At 44.1% G+C, this 18,264-nt stretch overlaps 1 protein-coding gene across 3 annotated transcripts in view; it reads left to right on the forward strand.

Annotated features, from left to right (window-relative positions):
* Positions 1-1,501: 1,501 nt before the first annotated feature.
* SLC6A17 (solute carrier family 6 member 17) overlaps positions 1,502-18,264 on the forward strand; it is a 116,736-nt gene continuing 99,973 nt past the window's right edge. For 2 of the 3 annotated variants that reach the window (XR_010090772.1, XM_063451982.1), the window contains exon 1: positions 1,502-1,817. The gene's annotated coding sequence lies outside the window, so the exon portion shown is untranslated. Of the gene's footprint in view, positions 1,818-2,749; positions 2,782-18,264 lie in introns of those variants that run through there. The other variant, XM_063451993.1, reaches the window with a different exon arrangement.

Consider the following 18,264-nt stretch of genomic DNA (forward strand, 5'->3'; position numbering starts at 1 on the left):
TTGGGTGGTCAAAAAATTATTATTATTATTATTATTATTATTATTATTTATGAAGCGCCAACAAATTCCATAGCGTTGTACACTATGTTTCAAAATAACCTTCAATGCCAATGTTATAAACTCAGCAGAATACTCAAATACAGTGTACTCGCACTTGGGATTTGACATTCAGCCCTTAAGTGTCAACATTGTTTATACTCGTGATGCAATTAAGACACAAATCCTTAGATAAAGAGTGATTTAAAATAAATAAATAAAATGTGGGTATCTCGCATAAAACTGTTTAAAAGAACACAATTTTTTTCTGACCACTCTGTGTCCTTCTCTATCAGGAAGTGCTTAAAGGAAGATGTACATCTGTTGTTGAATTCCAAGGTCAATGATGCATTGTCTGCCTCAAGGCTGGCCATTTCAATTCATCATTGAGGTTGTAGTTCTACAACAGATGGGGATCAATATTTAGCCACCAGTGAGTCGACTTGATATAACATGCTGTTTAGTGAATAACCCAAAACTGTTTCCCCACCAGTAAACACACCATCTGAGTAAAAACTGATAAACTGGATAAAGAACCAATCTAAGGAAATATTGCCTATTCACTTAAATCAGTGGCACATAGATTATGGTTATTCCTGACTAAAGCTCAATTTACCAAGGAACATTCTTTAATGAATACGTCCTTTGTTTTAAAAGTATTCTTAGTCTTGTGAATTCAAATGGGTTTATTCACTAAACTGAGAATTTAACAAAATCCCAAGTAATTTGCAAGATTAAGGCTAAAATAACATGAAAATCAGTCAATCAACTCAGCTACAGTCATGGCTTGGCTATTTTAACATCAATTTCTGTATTTCAGTTCCCTAATTCAGAGTTTAGTGAACAATCCCCAAAATCAACTATGATTTCATTTCAGCTATTTTAAGCTAAGATGCTAAATTATTTTTCAATCTCTAACAATATAAACTTTGAAGAACAACTGTTAGTTTTCAATTAACCACTCTTCACTTTAGTGTTAACCTTTTATGTAATTCAAAAAAATAATCTTTACTTTTTGTCCCATTCGTTATCTATTGGCTGCGTTACAGAACTTAGCAGAATTGTCATCTCCTTATTTGGGATGGGGAGAGGGGCAATTTAAAGGTTTTCCACAAGCTTGCAGGGCAATGCATTGAATGACTGTACAACAGATAAATACACTGAATGCAACATACGTACCTCCTTACAACCCAGTACATATGACTCATTAAAGTAATTTTAAGCCCCCTTCAAGAAAAAAAAAATGATACCCTTCTCGATAAAGAATTGTGCAAACCCATTGTTAAGCTGATAGCTGTGACATGTCATTGGTCCATACGCATATGGTACATTATACATGACTTACACAGTCATAGAAGTACAAAGCCAACCCCGTGACTCTGCTCCCCCTCCCCATTTTATTTCACACCTTTCCATTCACAAATGACAAAGATCTCTGGGTGACTCAAGCTTTGCGTCAGCAGCATCCATCAAAAAAGCCTGGGCTGGTGCTGAGGGGGATAGTGCGGGTCTGGACTGCAGGCAGGTGAAGAGCTACGCCCGGGACCTGGAGGCTGTTCAGTCTGAGCTCACTTATCAGGCGTCACAGGGGGGTCGGTGGTCAAGGGGTACGGGAGGGTCCCCTGAGTTCTGACGTCACGCCTGCGTGCGCATTTCCTGCTGGCTCTTGGTGAATGGATCCCTGGTCCCCCCCTTCCCCTCCCAGCTCTGATTCCTGAGCACAGACCCTCCTACCTGTACTAATCCAAGCGCATCCATCCTCGCAGCATCACATGCAGAGGGTAAGGCTGCCAGGGATTTAGACACATTGTATCTGTGTTGCTTCTTTGGGGTTTGGCTATGCTGGGTGTATGATGGGTTAAATAGTGTGAGGATTGGGGAGGGGGCTGTCTGGCCATTCTGTGCTAGGATGTTGTCAGTGGGTGACAGGGTGACATTGAGGGTTTGGCACTGGGGACGTGCGTAGCTCTGGCAAACCAGTACTAGAAAAGATGATGGAGGATTAGGGCACACGGGGGATATGGCATGGGGTAAGGGATGCTAGGGTTGGTCACAGGTGTGGATCCAGAAGGGCTCACTAGGTCCTTCACAGCCGGTGTGGAAATTTCACCTGCAGGCCAGGAATACACCTGACACACACACACACACACACACACAGCTGCCTGGAACATGTGCAGACGTCAGACTCCAAGTGCCAGGGGAGTTGCTTTCTCTGCCATCTCCCAGCCTCCAGCTCGGGCTCCGGATCTGCTGCTCCCTCTGATGCTGCGATCAGGGTTTGACCTTGAATTCCATTTTGAGCCGTGATGATGAATATTTAATTCCCACGCTCGAAAATGGAATGTTGACATATGTTGTAGACCAGGAGGCCAGACAGTGGGAGAGGTGTTTAAATACTATGCCATGTCTGCTTTACCCAATAAAAACATCAAAATGAGGCATAGATACCCTCAGACTCAGGATGGCTAGATTCACTTTCTTCTGGACAGTGTCACTCCTGTGTTAAACTCCTTATACATAGATTCTGACCACCTAGTAAGGTTCTTCCACATTTTCAGACCCATGTAAAACCCGTGTTTTTTCATTCCTTGGGTGGTGTAGCAATATAAATGTTGGGAGGTCTAGTCATGATTGACCTGATGTACTTCAACTTGTCAGATAAATTGCTTAATAGCCACCAATACAAATGTCAGATTATTGCTGCTCCAGGTTGACATATCTTCACATACTTTGCTTGTATCAGACGTAAGTGAAAGATGATTTAATCTGCTAGGACTTGGAAATTAATCAAGGGTAGGTAACCTTCGGCACTCCAGATTTTGTGGACTACATCTACCCTGATGCTTTGCCAGCATTATGGCTGCATGTAAGAGTATTAAGGGAGATGTAGTTCACAACATCTGGCGTGGTGAAGCATACCTAGCTAGGTATAGTGACTATTGCTAACTTTGGGTTACCAAACAGCTGTATGGTAGATAAGGGTTTATGGTAGATTCTCAAATTAAATATTATATAGTGTCATGCTTAATTTGTACTACAGAAAACAGAAAAGTGTGCAAAGTATACGTAATATGTTTTGGAAAGCCATGGAATTATCTGCATGTATGTATTTTATTTATATATATTGTTCTTCATTATATAAATGTTCCTTATTTTTTTTTTTTTAATCTAAACAATTGTTATAAAGTCAGTGAAAAAAATAGCTACTGTTAAATTTTTGCTTTGGTTTCATTTAAAACACCTTGTCTGAAATCTGAAGTGAAAGAGCAGAAGATTGCTAAGTTAATGTAGCTTCTTCATTTGCTTGCAAGGCCATTGTGTAGTAAATTCACGTGAGCAATAAAGCTATCACCAATTTGTTGCTTGGTAACTGTAATAGTCTTCTACACATTTGATTTACTTTGTGTAATATTACAACTCTGAGACATGAAGCTCTTGTTCTCATAATATTGCAATTGTGTTTTTTTTATTGCTTCTGGTAAACCTTGTATTTGTAAGCCATATTTACTAAAGCAAAAAAAAAAAAAAAAAGCAGTTCTGGTAAAAAAAAAAAAATGCTAAAAAAAAAAAAAAAAAAAAGGAGCAATCTCTGTGGAAGCCAAGGGACCATTTGTACCCATTTAACATTTTGAAAAATACATTTTCCAGTTTTGCATTGATAACTATGGCTGTATGCAACTTGCTTGTGTTGATGGGAAGGTTTGATATATGTATAATGTCATTAACACTAAACTCTTTATGTACAGTGCCACAAAAAGAATCAACTACTTTTAAGCCAACACTGTTAAAATTAAGTTTTTGTTGAATAATCAGTAAATGTGAGAGCCATCTCATTCCCTCACAAAATGTAAATTCAATAAACAGCAGGCTGTGGTGAATTTACTACTTGCTTATACAGCTATAGTCACACCTCCATGACCAGAACACTTTGATGTAGCTTGAGCCTCACCTGCTACAACCACTGGCATAAGACACCTCACCATCTCCCGGATAATGTTTAGCTTGCAATTGGCCAGGTGCTTCCTGTGTGTTTACCAATGATCTTTGAATGAAGCTACCTTTCATTACAAACATATCATGAGGGCAAAGGTGTACTTATTTGTAGACATGTGCAATTCGTTTAGTTCCGAATGTAAATTTTGACGAATTTCGTGAAATTTGGACATCAGATGCTTACGAATGTCCGAAGTGCCGAACTTCCGAATTGCTGAAGTTCCAAAGTGTTTCGGATTTCTGAAAAGTGGCGAAACAAGAAAGAGGGAGGGAAAATTACGTAAAAGATGACAGGAATATTGACCAATAAGCTAATTCCAGGCACTGGGAGCCCTATAGATGTGTAAGTGGTTGTGGTGGCAATCCTGGCACTGGGAGCCCTATAGAGATGTAAGTTGTTGTGGTGGTATTCTGGGCACTGGGAGCCCTATAGATGTGTAAGTGGTTGTGGTGGCAGAACTGGCACTGGGAGGTGGGAGCATTATAGATGTGTAAGTGGCTGTGGTGGCAGTCTGGGCACTGGGAGGTGGGAGCCCTACAGATGTGTAAGTGGTTGTGGTGGCAGTCCTGGCACTGGGAGGCAGGAGCCCTATAGATGTGTAAGTGATTGTGGTGGAAGTCCTGGCACTGGAAGGCAGGAACCCTCTAGATGTGAAAGTGGTTGTGGTGGCAGTCCGGACAATGGGAGGTGGGAATCCTACAGATGTGTAAGTGGTTGTGGTGGCAGTCTGGGCACTGGGGGGCGGGAGCCCTACAGATGTGTAAGTGGTTGTGGTGGCAGTCCGGACACTGGGAGGCGGGAGTCCTACAGATGTGTAAGTGGTTGTGGTGGCAGTCCGGCCCCTACCAGGACTGCCACCAGTAACCACAACCACTTACACATCTATAGGGCTCCCGCTTCCCAGTGCCAGGACTGCCACCACAGCCACTTACACATCTGTAGGGCTCCCGCCTCCCAGTGCTCTGAATGCCACCAAAACCACTTACACATCTATAGGGTCTCGTACCCAATCAGACTTTCTCCATTATATATTCATATTGTGTTCATACAGTGCAGCCCTTGCCCTTGCCAAACAGTCTATTTTTCCTCTCTCATTAGTTCATGTTCCCTCAACCCCAGGCGTCTCTTTGACACCTTTAATTCTCTTCTTCGCCCTGCTGTGGCCACCCCCCAAACTAACCTTACTGCTGATAACTTTGCATGTTACTTCACTGACAAGATTGAACAGCTAAGGAAATAATTCTCCCCTCCTTGCCTTTCTGTTTCTCAACCACACATAGATCATGCCTTTCCTACCCTTCAGACATTTTCCCCAGCTACTGACCAAGAGGTGGCTGCTCTTCTTTGCTCCTCTCGCCCCACCACTTGCCCACTCGATCCTGTCCCATCTCACCTTATCAGATCTCTCTCCACTTGTCTCGTGCCTTCTTTAACACACATCTTCAACTGCTCTCTCTCTTCTGGCATCATCCCTGCTGACCTTAAACACGCCACTGTAGTACCTATACTAAAAAAAACATCCCTTAACCCATCCACCCCCTCTAACTACCGTCCCATATCCCTACTCCCTTTCTCCTCAAAGCTTCTGGAAAGACTTGTCTTTACTCGTGTGTCTCATTTCCTCAATTCCAACTCTCTGCTTGACCCCCTTCAATCTGGCTTCCGCCCTCTCCACTCTACAGAGACTGCCCTTATCAAAGTTACTAACTACCTAATCGCAGCTAAATCCAAAGGCCACTACTCCATACTAATTCTTCTTGACCTCTCAGCAGCCTTTGACACCGTTGATCATGCTCTCCTTCTTCAAACTCTTTAATCGCTTGGTCTCTGTGACTCTGTCCTCTCGTGGTTTTCCTCTTATCTCTCCCAACGCTCATTCAGTGTCTCTTTTTCTAATGATACGTCCTCCCCTCGTCCTGTCTCAGTTGGAGTCCCCCAAGGCTCTGTCCTTAGTCCCCTTCTATTTTCTCTTTATACTGCCTCTCTTGGCAAACTTATTACCTCTTTTGGATTCAACTACCACCTGTACGCTGATGACACCCAGCTATATCTCTCCTCCCCAGACCTCTCTCCAGCCGTCCTGCAACGTGTCACTGCTTGCCTTTCTTCCATCTCTGACTGGATGTCCTCCTGCTTTCTGAAACTCGTCCTTTCAAAAACTGAGCTCCTTGTCTTTCCTCCTCCTAATACGGATTCTCCTCTTTCACTCTCCCTTCAAGTTTGTGGTACCAACATCAGTCCATCCTTGCAAGCGCGCTGTCTTGGCGTCATACTTGACTCTGGTCTCACCTTTGAGCCTCACATCCAGCATGTTGCCAAATCCTGTAGATTCCATCTTAAAAACATAGCCCGCATCCGCCCCTTTCTTGCACCAGATACTACCAAGGAGCTTGTCCATGCTCTAGTAATTTCCCGCATGGATTATTGTAACCCTCTCCTGATTGGTCTTCCCAAAAGCCGTACTGCACCCCTACAGTCCGTAATGAACGCTGCTGCTAGACTGATTTTCCTCTCTAGTCGTTTCTCTCACACCTCACCCCTCTGGCAGTCCTTACATTGGCTTCCTGTATGCTATAGGAGTCAATTCAAGGTACTAACTCACACCTATAAAGCACTGAACAACTCTAGCCCCTCTTATATCTCCTCACAGATCCATAGGTATGTCCCTTCTCGGTCTCTCCGCTCTGCCCGTGACCACCTCCTGTCCGTTGTCCGCACCCGTATGGCCAACTCGCGCTTGCAGGACTTCTCGCGGGCGGCTCCCTTCCTATGGAATAGCCTGCCTACCGCCATCAGACTCTCCCCTAGTCTTGCATCTTTTAAGAAGTGCCTTAAAACCCATCTCTTTAGGAAAGCTTATGGCCTCCAAGACTAACCCCTACCTCACATACCTGTCTCTTGCCCTCTCCTAAAGGGCAGCCCACCTTATTTGATCGCAAATTCCTGTCCTAATGTGTTTTACACCCCACCTCCTATAGAATGTAAGCTCGATTGAGCAGGGTCCTCTTCAACCTACTGTTCCTGTAATTTTATTTGTAACTGTCCTATTTATAGTTAAATCCCCTCTCATAATATTGGAAAGCGCTACGGAATCTGTTGGCGCTATATAAATGGCAATAATAATAATAATAACCATTCTCCTGTACATCTCACCTGACTAAGGATCAATCATGTGAGCTCTAGTCAACAGGAGGTGCCCTCTAACACTAAGCCTCAGCAATGTAATAATTTACTGCAGTTATTAAAGGGACACTATAGTCACCCAGACCACTTCCGCTCAATGAAGTGGTCTGGGTGCCAGGTCCCTCAGGTTTTAACCCTTCAGATGCAAACATAGCAGTTACAGAGAAACTGCTATGTTTACATTTGGTGTTAAGCCATTTAATGCCTCCATCACGCAGAGCATCCATAGGAAAGCATTGAAAAATGCTTTCCTTTGGACACTTTGAATGCGCGCACGGCCCTGCTGCGCACGCACATTCCGCTCCGCTGACCTCAGGGTACTATAGTGTCAGGAATACAGATTTGTTTTCCTGACACTATAGTGATCCTTTAACAGCTCTGCAACCATGCATTCCTCTTAATGCAGCACATTCTCAACATTATTGCACCTTGTTTTAGATTTCTTTGGGGAAAAAAAACAAAATAAAAATGAATGCTTTGAAACTAAAATAAGACTTTTTTTAACCTAAACATGTATCATTGTATTTGTACATATGTGTCACGTGCCCTGGAGCATAGTTTAAAACATGATCATTTTTTAATACAATACAGCAAGGTTGTTTGCCAGACCAGGAACAAGGATTGGGAAATTTAAATCTGCTGGGAAAAAATGGAAACTTAGAATTACTCTCCAAAGTATGACTTGTCTGGAATTTAAATTAAAATTTCAAATGTTAGGCCAAAATAAAGCCTAATTGGACTAGCTAATTTGATTATTTTAGCTTTAAATTTAAATTGCCAACAATTTACATTTTAGTGAATAACAATAGGGGGCGTGTCCTGGAGGTTGAGGAAGATGACTTCTTAATCAATTTGCTCCCTGCTGGCTCTGCTAAAATCTTCGTCTGACACAATCACCGACCATTGAAATGGGTAAAAGTCACAGGGCATTGATTGCCCAGAGGGCACAGGACACCCCAATGGGCTCTGTTACGTCCTCGCTCCGACAATATTTGGTCACCCTGGCGGACCTCATGTCACAGGCCTTAAACGACTCGAGAGCCTCCAGTCCCTCCTGTCCCCCGTCCCCGTCGAGGGATGGCGACCGAGCGGCACAACGTAATGCTGCTCAACCTCTTCAGGGTACGGGGGACACACACCCAGATTGGGTCCTGTTGCTGAAAAATATACCCACAAAAGCCGATCTCCGGGAAGCTAATACTGACCTAACCAAGTCTATCACGGTGGAGCTGCATGCGCTCCGTGAAGATATACAAGGCCTCAACCAACAAGTCTCCCAAGTGGAGGCGGACTGTATCCATTTTTCTAGCGCACAAGCTGCCAACACTGAGGCCCTGAGACTACAGAGGGCTCAAATGCGCCAAATGGCCCACCACGTTGAGGATCTTGACAACAGGGGCAGGCGACAGAACATACAGGTTCAAGACCTACCGGAGGAGCTGGACCAGGCCAAACCCGTTAAAGATACTCTGATGGCAGTCTTCAGTGGACTACTCAGTAGGCCGCCTGATAGCCTTATGGAATTTGTTCGGGCCCACAGAGCGCTCCGTCCCAGGGGCCCTCCTGAAGGCCCACTGCGGGTGCCATATGTTGCATGGCCAACTTCCAATTGAAGGACATATTGCGAAAGGCCAGGGAGGACCCGCAGATCACACATGAGGGGGCTGACATTTAATTGTTCCCGGACTTGTCTCCTGCCACATTGGCCTACAGGCGAGCTTTACACCCCCTAACAAGGGTTTTAAAATTGAATAAAATCCGCTACCGCTGGCAATTCCCTACAGGACTGATGGTGCTTACCCAGAGGGGCTCCTTTTTGATGAAGGATGCTGGGGACATGGCGACTCTCGTGGAGGAATTACAACTCCCCACTGTCTCCCTTCCATGGCCGGATCCTCTGTCATTTTACTTACCTGCTCCAGAGGCCACTGCAATCTCGCCCAAAACACCTCAGATACGGCAGTCGCAAAGTCAGGCTGCTCGACCCACGGGTGCCCCTTGAAGGACTCACCTCTACACATGGACGGCATCTCCCTGGGAAGTCTCTTCTCTCCTTGCCTGTGGGGAACCAGGTACCTGCAGCTGATCCCCGGATGGTGACCCACTCGTTGCTAAGACTCTTGGAGAAGAAACACGATTAGAGTTGCTAATGCAGTATGTGATGGACCCTGTGAGAATGCTCTGCCTTGAGTGGGTAGCACTTGTTTTGCCCCCTTTTGCCACCTCCTGCGGGTTGTTTCATTCTAGGCCTCCCCACAAAGCCACTAACCACCCCCCCCCCCGTCCTGCTTTCCCACCACTGGAGATGAGAGATCCTCTGTTGGCTCCCTGTACTGCAGCCAACCTATGGGGACACTAAGCAGGTACCATGTTTGCATTCCCAGCTCGAACGGGGGATTGATTACCTCTCCTCTTTCTCTACCAGCACTACACTCCTTGGGGGTTTATCCGGTTTATATGTATATGTTTTTATGTACGGCCTGGGTGCACCCAGCTTAATTCTCGAGGTGCAGGAGTGATGATCAATGGGAGTAATGACCAACAGGGGGGGGGGTCATCTTTGCAGCCAATTATTTGGGGGACCCCCTAGCCACACTCCACACAGGTTACTCTGGGTTTGGTTGGGAGGAGGTGGGGTGGGAGCTTCGACCGGGCCAGGCCGCCACGCGGCTGCGGGACTCGTGACAACCTTATTGAGAGCGAGAGATGTGATGGCGCCCTGGCCTGCTCGAGCGATCCTGTATGAAGGCGGGGGGGCCTGGGGGCTTCCCTTATGGGGGCTACAGAGGGGTGGGGACACTTTCATGGGGAAATGGGAATGAGAGTGTTGCAGCACCGGCCCTGCGGGTTTGGGGGGGATGCCGTTCTACCACCCTTAGTGTGCCATGTTTTCTCAGTTTTTCCTAAAGTTTCATGTTTACCTACATGCCTATTTATAACACTGGTTATGCTGTAGAGGTTGAATCCTGCACTGTTGGGCCCTATGGCCAATTTTCTGTGTTTAGACGAGGATTAACGATGTGACTTACAGTTCCAACAGCGAGCCGAAATAGGGAGTAGTGCAGGTACTGACTGGACCGGAACCCGCTCGCTCTGGGCGGACCCCCCTTTAGGATCGATTCGGAGTTGGGCAGGCCTGTCCCAGTTAGGGATTCCGGACCCCAGACACCTTCTCCCATTGGAGCTAGGCATCATTGAACAGGTACGCGGGACTCTTGGACCACTGGTGGTCTCAGAGTTCACTGCTCCCCAATGCTCCAACTCTCGCCGATGCAGTGGGCGGCGGTGCGCTGCTATCAAAGCACTTAACCACTGTACTGTCTCCCCCTCCTTTCCCTCTATTTTACTACTGATCTCTACCCCTTTTCCCTTCACCCTTGCTCCTGCTCCATGACCTTCTTGCAGCCCCCCTGGACCAATGGACTGAAACGTAAATTCCTCTTGCTATCGTGACACTGACACCGGCTTCCTTAACCATACTGTCCATAAACGCTAGGGGACTGAATAAACCCGAGCAACGGACAGGGGCGCTGATGGATTCTACGACAGGCGTGCCTCAGTAGCCTTTCTCCATGAAACGCACTTTAGGGAGGGATCCAGACTCAAAATGACAAATCACCATTTCCCACGGGGATACTTTAGTAACTATCAAGGAGGCAAGGCCAGAGGTACGGCAATTCTCATACACAGACGGATACCGGCAGTCTTGACAGATAGAAACGGATGGTTCCTATTCCTGAAAGGCATGATAGCGGGCCACAGATACACCTTTGCTAACCTGTACACCCCGAATCACAGACACTACAGGTTTTTCTCCCAAACTCTTTGCAGGTTACAGGCTTTCACTGAGGGTATCCTGATAGTGGGGGAAGATTTTAATTTACCCCTGGAGCCGATGTGGGACTCATCATCGGGGGTCTTCCATGTTCCTACCCAATACCTTACGGCCATTAGGGCCCTCTTAGCCATACATCACCTAATTGACTGTTGGAGAGCTCACCATCCAGACGAAAGGAACTATTCCTTCTTCTCTCACCCTCACAAAGTTTACTATCGACTGGACTATTTTTTCATGACGCATTACCACCTCCAGACCTCAACTCACGCTAACCTAGATGCTGCAACCTGGTCACACCATGCAGTTGATCCAAAAGAAGGCAAAAAAACCCAGTTTGAAGCACAATTTTGCAACAAGCTAGGAAAATAATTCCTTCTTGACCCCAGAATGGCAGTCAGATTTATCCTTGGATCAAGCAGTTATTACCCTACATTGAACGATTATATCCTTGAATATTCTGTTTTTGCAAGTATGCATCTATGCATCTAATAGCTGTTGTACTCTGATAAAACCACTTCTTCTGGCAGAGAATTCCACATCCTGATTGTTCTTACAGTAAAAAAACCCTTTCCTTTGCCTTAGACGAAATCTTCTTTCTTCCAGTCTAAACGCATGGCCTCGTGTCCTATGTAAAGTCCGGTTTGTGAATAGATTTCCACACAATGGTTTGTATTGGCCCCGAATATATTTGTATAATGTTATCATATCCCCTCTCAGGCGACGTTTTTCGAAACTAAATAGGTTTAAATTTGTTAACCGTTCTTCATAGCTGATCTGTTCCATTCCTTTTATTAATTTTGTAGCCCGCCTCTGCACTTTTTCTAGTGCCATAATATCCTTCTTTAGAACAGGTGCCCAAAATTGCACAGCATATTCAATATGTGGTCTTACCAGTGATTTATAAAGAGGCAAAATAATATTCTCGTCCCGAGAATGAATGCCCTTTTTCATGCATGACAATACCTTACTGGCCTTGGCCACTGCTGATTGACATTGCACATTGTTGCATAGTTTGTTGTCTATAACAATTCCCAAGTCCTTTTCGTGTGTTGTTATCCCTAATTCGCTTCCATTAAGGGTATACGTTGCTTGTGTATTCTTTACGCCGAAGTGCATAACTTTGCATTTTTCAACATTAAATTTCATCTGCCATTTGAGTGCCCAGTCCCCCAGTCTATCTAAATCCCTCTGCAGCAAAGTAATATCTTGCTCACATTGTATTATTTTACAAAGTTTTGTGTCATCTGCAAACACTGAAACCTGACTTTCAATGCTGTCTTCAAGATCATTTATAAACATGTTAAATAGAAGTGGTCCCAGAACAGACCCCTGAGGGACACCACTTGCCACCTCTGTCCAGCTTGAAAATTTACCATTAACGACAACTCTTTGTACTCTGTTTTTAAGCCAATGTTCTACCCAAGAACAAGCATTTTCATTTAGACCGATTTCCTTGAGTTTGAACACTAATCTATTGTGTGGAACTGTATCAAATGCCTTGGCAAAATCCAAATAGATCACATCCACTGCAACACCCTGATCTATACTTCTGCTTACTTCTTCGTAGAACGCAATCAGGTTAGTTTGACATTATTATTATTATTATTATTGCCATTTATATAGCGCCAACAGATTCCGTAGCGCTTTACAATATTTTGAGAGGGGGGGGATGTAACAATAAATAAGACAATTACAAGAAAACTGACAGGAATAATAGGTTGAAGAGGACCCTGCTCAAATGAGCTTACAGTCTATAGGAGGTGGGGTATTAGAAACATTAGGATAGGAAATATCAAGTAGGAGTGAAGCAGAGCTGGAGGAGAGAGCAAAGCACTATTCCATAGGGACAGGTATGTAAGGGAGAGATTACTCTGGGAGGCCATACGCTTTCCTGAAGAGATGGGATTTAAGGCCCTTCTTAAATGATTGAAGACTAGGGGAGAGTCTGATGGCAGTAGGCAAGTTATTCCATAGGAGAGGAGCAGCCCGTGAGAAGTCCTGCAAGCGTGAGTTGGCCGTACGGGTGCGAGCAGCGGTCAGGAGGTGGTCGCGGGCAGAGCGGAGGGTACGAGGAGGGGCATACCTCTGGATCAGTGAAGAGATATAAGAGGGGCTGGAATTGTTCAGTGCTTTAAATGTATGGGTTAGCACTTTGAATTGACTCCTATAGGATACAGGGAGCCAATGTAAGGACTGGCAGAGGGGCGAGGTGTGAGAGGACCGACTGGATAGGAAAATCAGTCTAGCTGCAGCATTCATTACAGACTGTAGCGGGGCAGTACGGCTTTTGGGGAGACCAATCAGGAGAGGGTTACAGTAATCCATGCGGGAAATTACTAGAGCATGGACAAGCTCCTTGGTAGCATCTTGCGTAAGAAAGGGGCGGATGCGGGCTATGTTTTTGAGTTGGAACCTACAGGACTTGGCAACAAACTGGATGTGAGACTCAAAGGTGAGACCAGAGTCAAGTATGACGCCAAGACAGCGCGCTTGTAGGGATGGACTTATGTGGATATCACTGACTTGAAGGGAGAGTGAGAGAGGAGGATCAGTATTAGGAGGAGGAAAGACAAGGAGTTCAGTTTTAGAGAGGTTAAGTTTGAGAAAGCGTGACGACATCCAGTCAGAGATGGAAGAGAGGCAAGCAGTGACACGTTGCAGGACGGCCGGGGAGAGGTCCGGTGAGGAGAGGTATATCTGAGTGTCATCAGCGTACAGGTGGTAGTTGAATCCAAAAGAGGCAATAAGTTTTCCAAGAGAGGCAGTATAAAGAGAAAATAGAAGGGGACCAAGGACAGAGCCTTGGGGAACTCCAACCGAGACAGGGCGAGGGGAGGAGGTATCCTTGGAAAAGGAGACACTAAATGAGCGTTGGGAGAGATAGGAGGAAAACCAAGAGAGGACAGAGTCACAGAGACCGAGTGATTGAAGAGTTTGAAGGAGAAGAGAATGATCAACTGTGTCAAAGGCAGCAGAGAGGTCAAGGAGAATTAATATGGAGTAGTGACCTTTGGATTTAGCGGAGATTAGGTCATTAGTCACTTTGATAAGAGCGGTCTCAGTAGAGTGGAGAGGGCGGAAGCCAGACTGAAGAGGGTCAAGGAGAGAGTTGGAATTAAGGAAGTGAGACACACGGGTAAAGACAAGTCTTTCCAAAAGCTTTGATGAGTAAGGGAGCAGGGATATGGGACGATAGTTCGAGGGGGAGGACGGGTCAAGAGATGGTTTTTTCAGGATAGGTATTACAGTGGCATGTTTAAGGTCAGCAGGAACAGTGCCAGAAGAGAGAGAGCAGTTAAAGATGTGTGTTAGGATAGGCACAAGACAAGGGGAGAGAGATCTGATGAGGTGAGATGGGACAGGATCAAGTGGGCAAGTGGTGGGGCGAGAGGAATGGAGAAGTGCAGCCACCTCTTGTTCAGTAGCTGGGGAGAAAGTCTGAAGGGTAGGGAAAGCATGATTTATGTGTGGTTGAGAAAGAGAACGGCAAGGAGGGGAGAATTGTTTCCTTAGCTGTTCAATCTTGTCAGTAAAGTAATATGCAAAGCTATCAGCTGTAAGGTTAGTTTGGGGGGTGGCCACAGCAGGGCGGAGAAGGGAATTAAAAGTGTCAAAGAGACGTCTGGGATTGCGGGAGCATGAACTAATGAGAGAGGAAAAGTAGGACTGTTTGGCGAGGGCAAGGGCTGCGCTGTACGAAAGCAACATGAATCTATAATGAAGATAGTCTGCCTGGGTGCGAGACTTCCTCCAGGAGCGTTCAGCACAGCGGGAGCAACTCTGCAGATAGCGTGTTGATTTATTATGCCAAGGTTGGGGTCGTGTTCTCCTCGTGGTGCATGTTTGGAGTGGGGCTGCAGTGTTCAAGGCAGATGTGAGGGTAGTGTTATATGTGGAGATGGCCAGTGAGGGACAGGAGAGGGAAGGGATGGATAGCAGTTGTGAATCAATGTCAGCCGACAGCTGCTGGAGGTCAATAGAGTTAAGGTTCCTCCTGAGCTGAGGGGGGTTAGGCTGAGGTTGTTGGGTGAGGGGGTAATTGAGAGCAAACGATAAGAGGTGGTGATCAGAGAGAGGAAATGGAGTGTTGCAGATATTAGATAATGTACATGAATAGGAGAAAATAAGGTCGAGGGTATTGCCAGCTACATGAGTGGGAGAATTAGCCCACTGCAATAGTCCAAGGGAGGAAGTAATTGAAAGTAGTTTAGAGGCTGCTGGGGTTAAAGGTGGGTTAATGGGAATATTGAAGTCTCCAAGAATTAGGGATGGAATGTTGGAAGAAGGAAGTAGGGTAGCCAGGCAGCAAAGTGGTCAAGGAAGAGGAGAGGGGAACCAGGGGGACGATAGATGACGGCAATGTTAGCAGAGAAGGGTTTGAAAAGGCGAATTGAATGAATTTCGAATGATGGGAAAGAGAGGGAAGGGGGGGTGGGCAGGGTTTTAAAGGAGCAGCGGGGTGAGAGAAGAAAACCTACACCGCCACCTTTAATCTCCGCTTGTCTTGGATTGTGGGTAAAGTGAAGACCACCAAAGGACAGTGAGGCAGGGGTAGCAGTATCCGAGGGAGAGAGCCATGTTTCTGTTAGTGCAAGTAGGTTTAGGGAGTGTGAGATAAATAGGTCATGGATGGAAGTAGATTTAAAGGTGCTGCACACAGAGCGTGCATTCCAGAGGGCAGCTTTAAAAGAGGAATTATAGTGAGAATTACATGGAATGGGTATTAGGTTGTAGTGGTTTCTGGTGTTTGAACCAGGTGGCTGAGTAGTGGAGGGACCAGGGTTTGGAGAGACATCACCTGCTGCTAGGAGTAGTAGGATGGAAAGGAAGAGAAGGTGCGAGTAAGATTTAAATGTTGGGGATGAGAGCTTGTATTTAAGGGATTTAGGAGGGGTGTGTGGAGAAAGGCTGGATAAATATGAGTAAAGTGCATGTGATGAATACAGAGATGAGGGGAGCAGGGAGGGAGCAATGAAGATGGTGTTAGCAGGAACAGGTAAGTGAAATGATAGAGAGATTTTAATGATGAGGGAAGTGAGAGAGAAAGTGAAAAATAGAAGTGAGAACATTAGTAGGAGAGTAGGTGCTGTGTTTTTAAGAGCTGTGGTTAGGAGGGTTAAGGGTTAAAGAGGTATTGTGTGAGTATAGCTATTTTGGGTGTGTGACATGACCTGTGCTTCATAAAACCGTGCTGATTTTTGCTGATAACCATGTTCTTCTCAAGGAATTCTTGAATATTATCCCTTAATAACCTTTCAAATATTTTACCAGCCACAGAAGTTAAGCTCACAGGTCTATAATTTCCAGGCAAGGATTTTGAACCCTTTTTGAATATAAGAACCACATCTGCCTTCCTCCAATCCTCCGGAACAATTCCTGAAAGAAAAGAATCTTGAAAGATTAAAAACAGAGGTTCACTTATTTCTACACTTAGTTCCTTAAGTACACGTGGATGGATACCGTCAGGCCCTGGAGCTTTGTTTATATTAACTTTCTTTAGTTGCTGCAGCACCTTGTCTTGAGTTAACCAATTGCAATTATTCTGCAAGTTTTTAGTAGCAATCATTTGCACATCTGTTGCCATGTGTTCTTCCTTAATATATACGGAGGAGAAATAGTTGTTTAAAATTCCTGCCTTTTCCTGGTCTTCATTAACTAACACCCCCGTTTCAGGTTTTTAGTGTACCTACACTTTCATTTTTGTTTTTTTTTAGAATTTATGTACTTAAAAAATGCTATGGGGTTGGTTTTGCTCTCTTTAGCTATCATTTTTTCATTTTGAAGTTTAGCAAGTCTAATTGCCTTTCTGCACGCATTATTTGCTTCCTTATATCTTTTATAAGATGCATCTGATTTGGCCGATTTAAATGCTTTAAATGCTCTTTTCTTATTTTTAATCTCTTGTTTTACTTCTCTACTAAGCCACATTGGTTTTCCTTTGGGGTAGTAGCAGATGAAGTAAAAAAATAGTAGATAAAAAAATAATAATAATAAGTAATAAGATATAATATTATTAAAAAGCCAGGAAAAATATATAAATAAAAAGGTATTGGTACAATAAAATGTTGTAAAACCAAAGTCCTTTATTGTATCAGATAAAAAAAAAAAGTAATTTCCATAACGCGTTTCGTCATAACATACTTTATCAAATTGATATTTACAATTAGTTATTGTTTTTTTTTTTTTTTTAATGTTTCCGCCTTGCCAATCCTCTTGATAGGGACCTGCGTGTCCCAATGTGTAACTGTATTGAAATACCTTATCTGAGTAAAAGACTTTTACTCCTGTTGCTAGGGACCTGTGCTGCCCACTGTATAACTGCTTTGAACTAATATATTGGACTAAATAATGGAAATTGAACAAAGGAAATACTAATAAAAACATACTTACAAAAAAAACAATAAGCTATTTTTTCCAAGTCTGCTATTTTGCCCAGTTTACATTTAGTGATTTATTCTCTGAAGTCCTGAATTGTAGTGCATTAAAAACTCCATGGCAAAATTAAAGTGTTTCATTTTCGGTTAGCTACATTGGGGAACTTAAAAACATACTTCCTATAAAAAATAAAAATAGCTTATCTTTCTTTTGTAACATTTGTCTATGTTTTGTAACATGTCTTACCTTGTATAAATTATGTATAAAAAATGTTTAAAATAAAATAGTTGAACATAGTTAATGTTGGGTAATATAACTTTCTTTAAAGCGGCACTGACACCCCACGGCACTGACACCCCAACCTTACTTTTCTCCTATTGTTTCTTCTCTTCCTCTCTCAGAATCTGTTCTTTTATTTATTTCTGACCTAGTTTTCTTTAACCCCTTAGTGACCAGGCCATTTTTCAATTGTATTACCGTTAAGGACCAGGGCTCTTTTTACATTTCTGCAGTGGTTGTGTTTAGATGTAATTTGCCTCTTACACATTTACTGTACCCATACATATTATATACCATTTTTCTCGCTATTAAATGTTCATTCTAAAGATACCATCATTTTCATCATATCATATAATGTACTAGAATAAAAAAAGTAAAATATGATAAAAAAACAAACAAAAAAAAACACAGCTGGCCATCATGCACCCATGTCCCAGTTGGAACATGTCTGAAGCCGACCAATGTAATTCACCTCAGTCAAACTGTATGTTTTTGAAAAGTACACACCCTAGGGCATTTCACATGGTGGCATTTGAACACTTTACATGCACTAATTCTA

Source organism: Pelobates fuscus, chromosome 1, assembly GCF_036172605.1.
Source record: "Pelobates fuscus isolate aPelFus1 chromosome 1, aPelFus1.pri, whole genome shotgun sequence".
In the NCBI taxonomy this organism is placed as follows: Eukaryota; Metazoa; Chordata; class Amphibia; order Anura; family Pelobatidae; genus Pelobates; species Pelobates fuscus.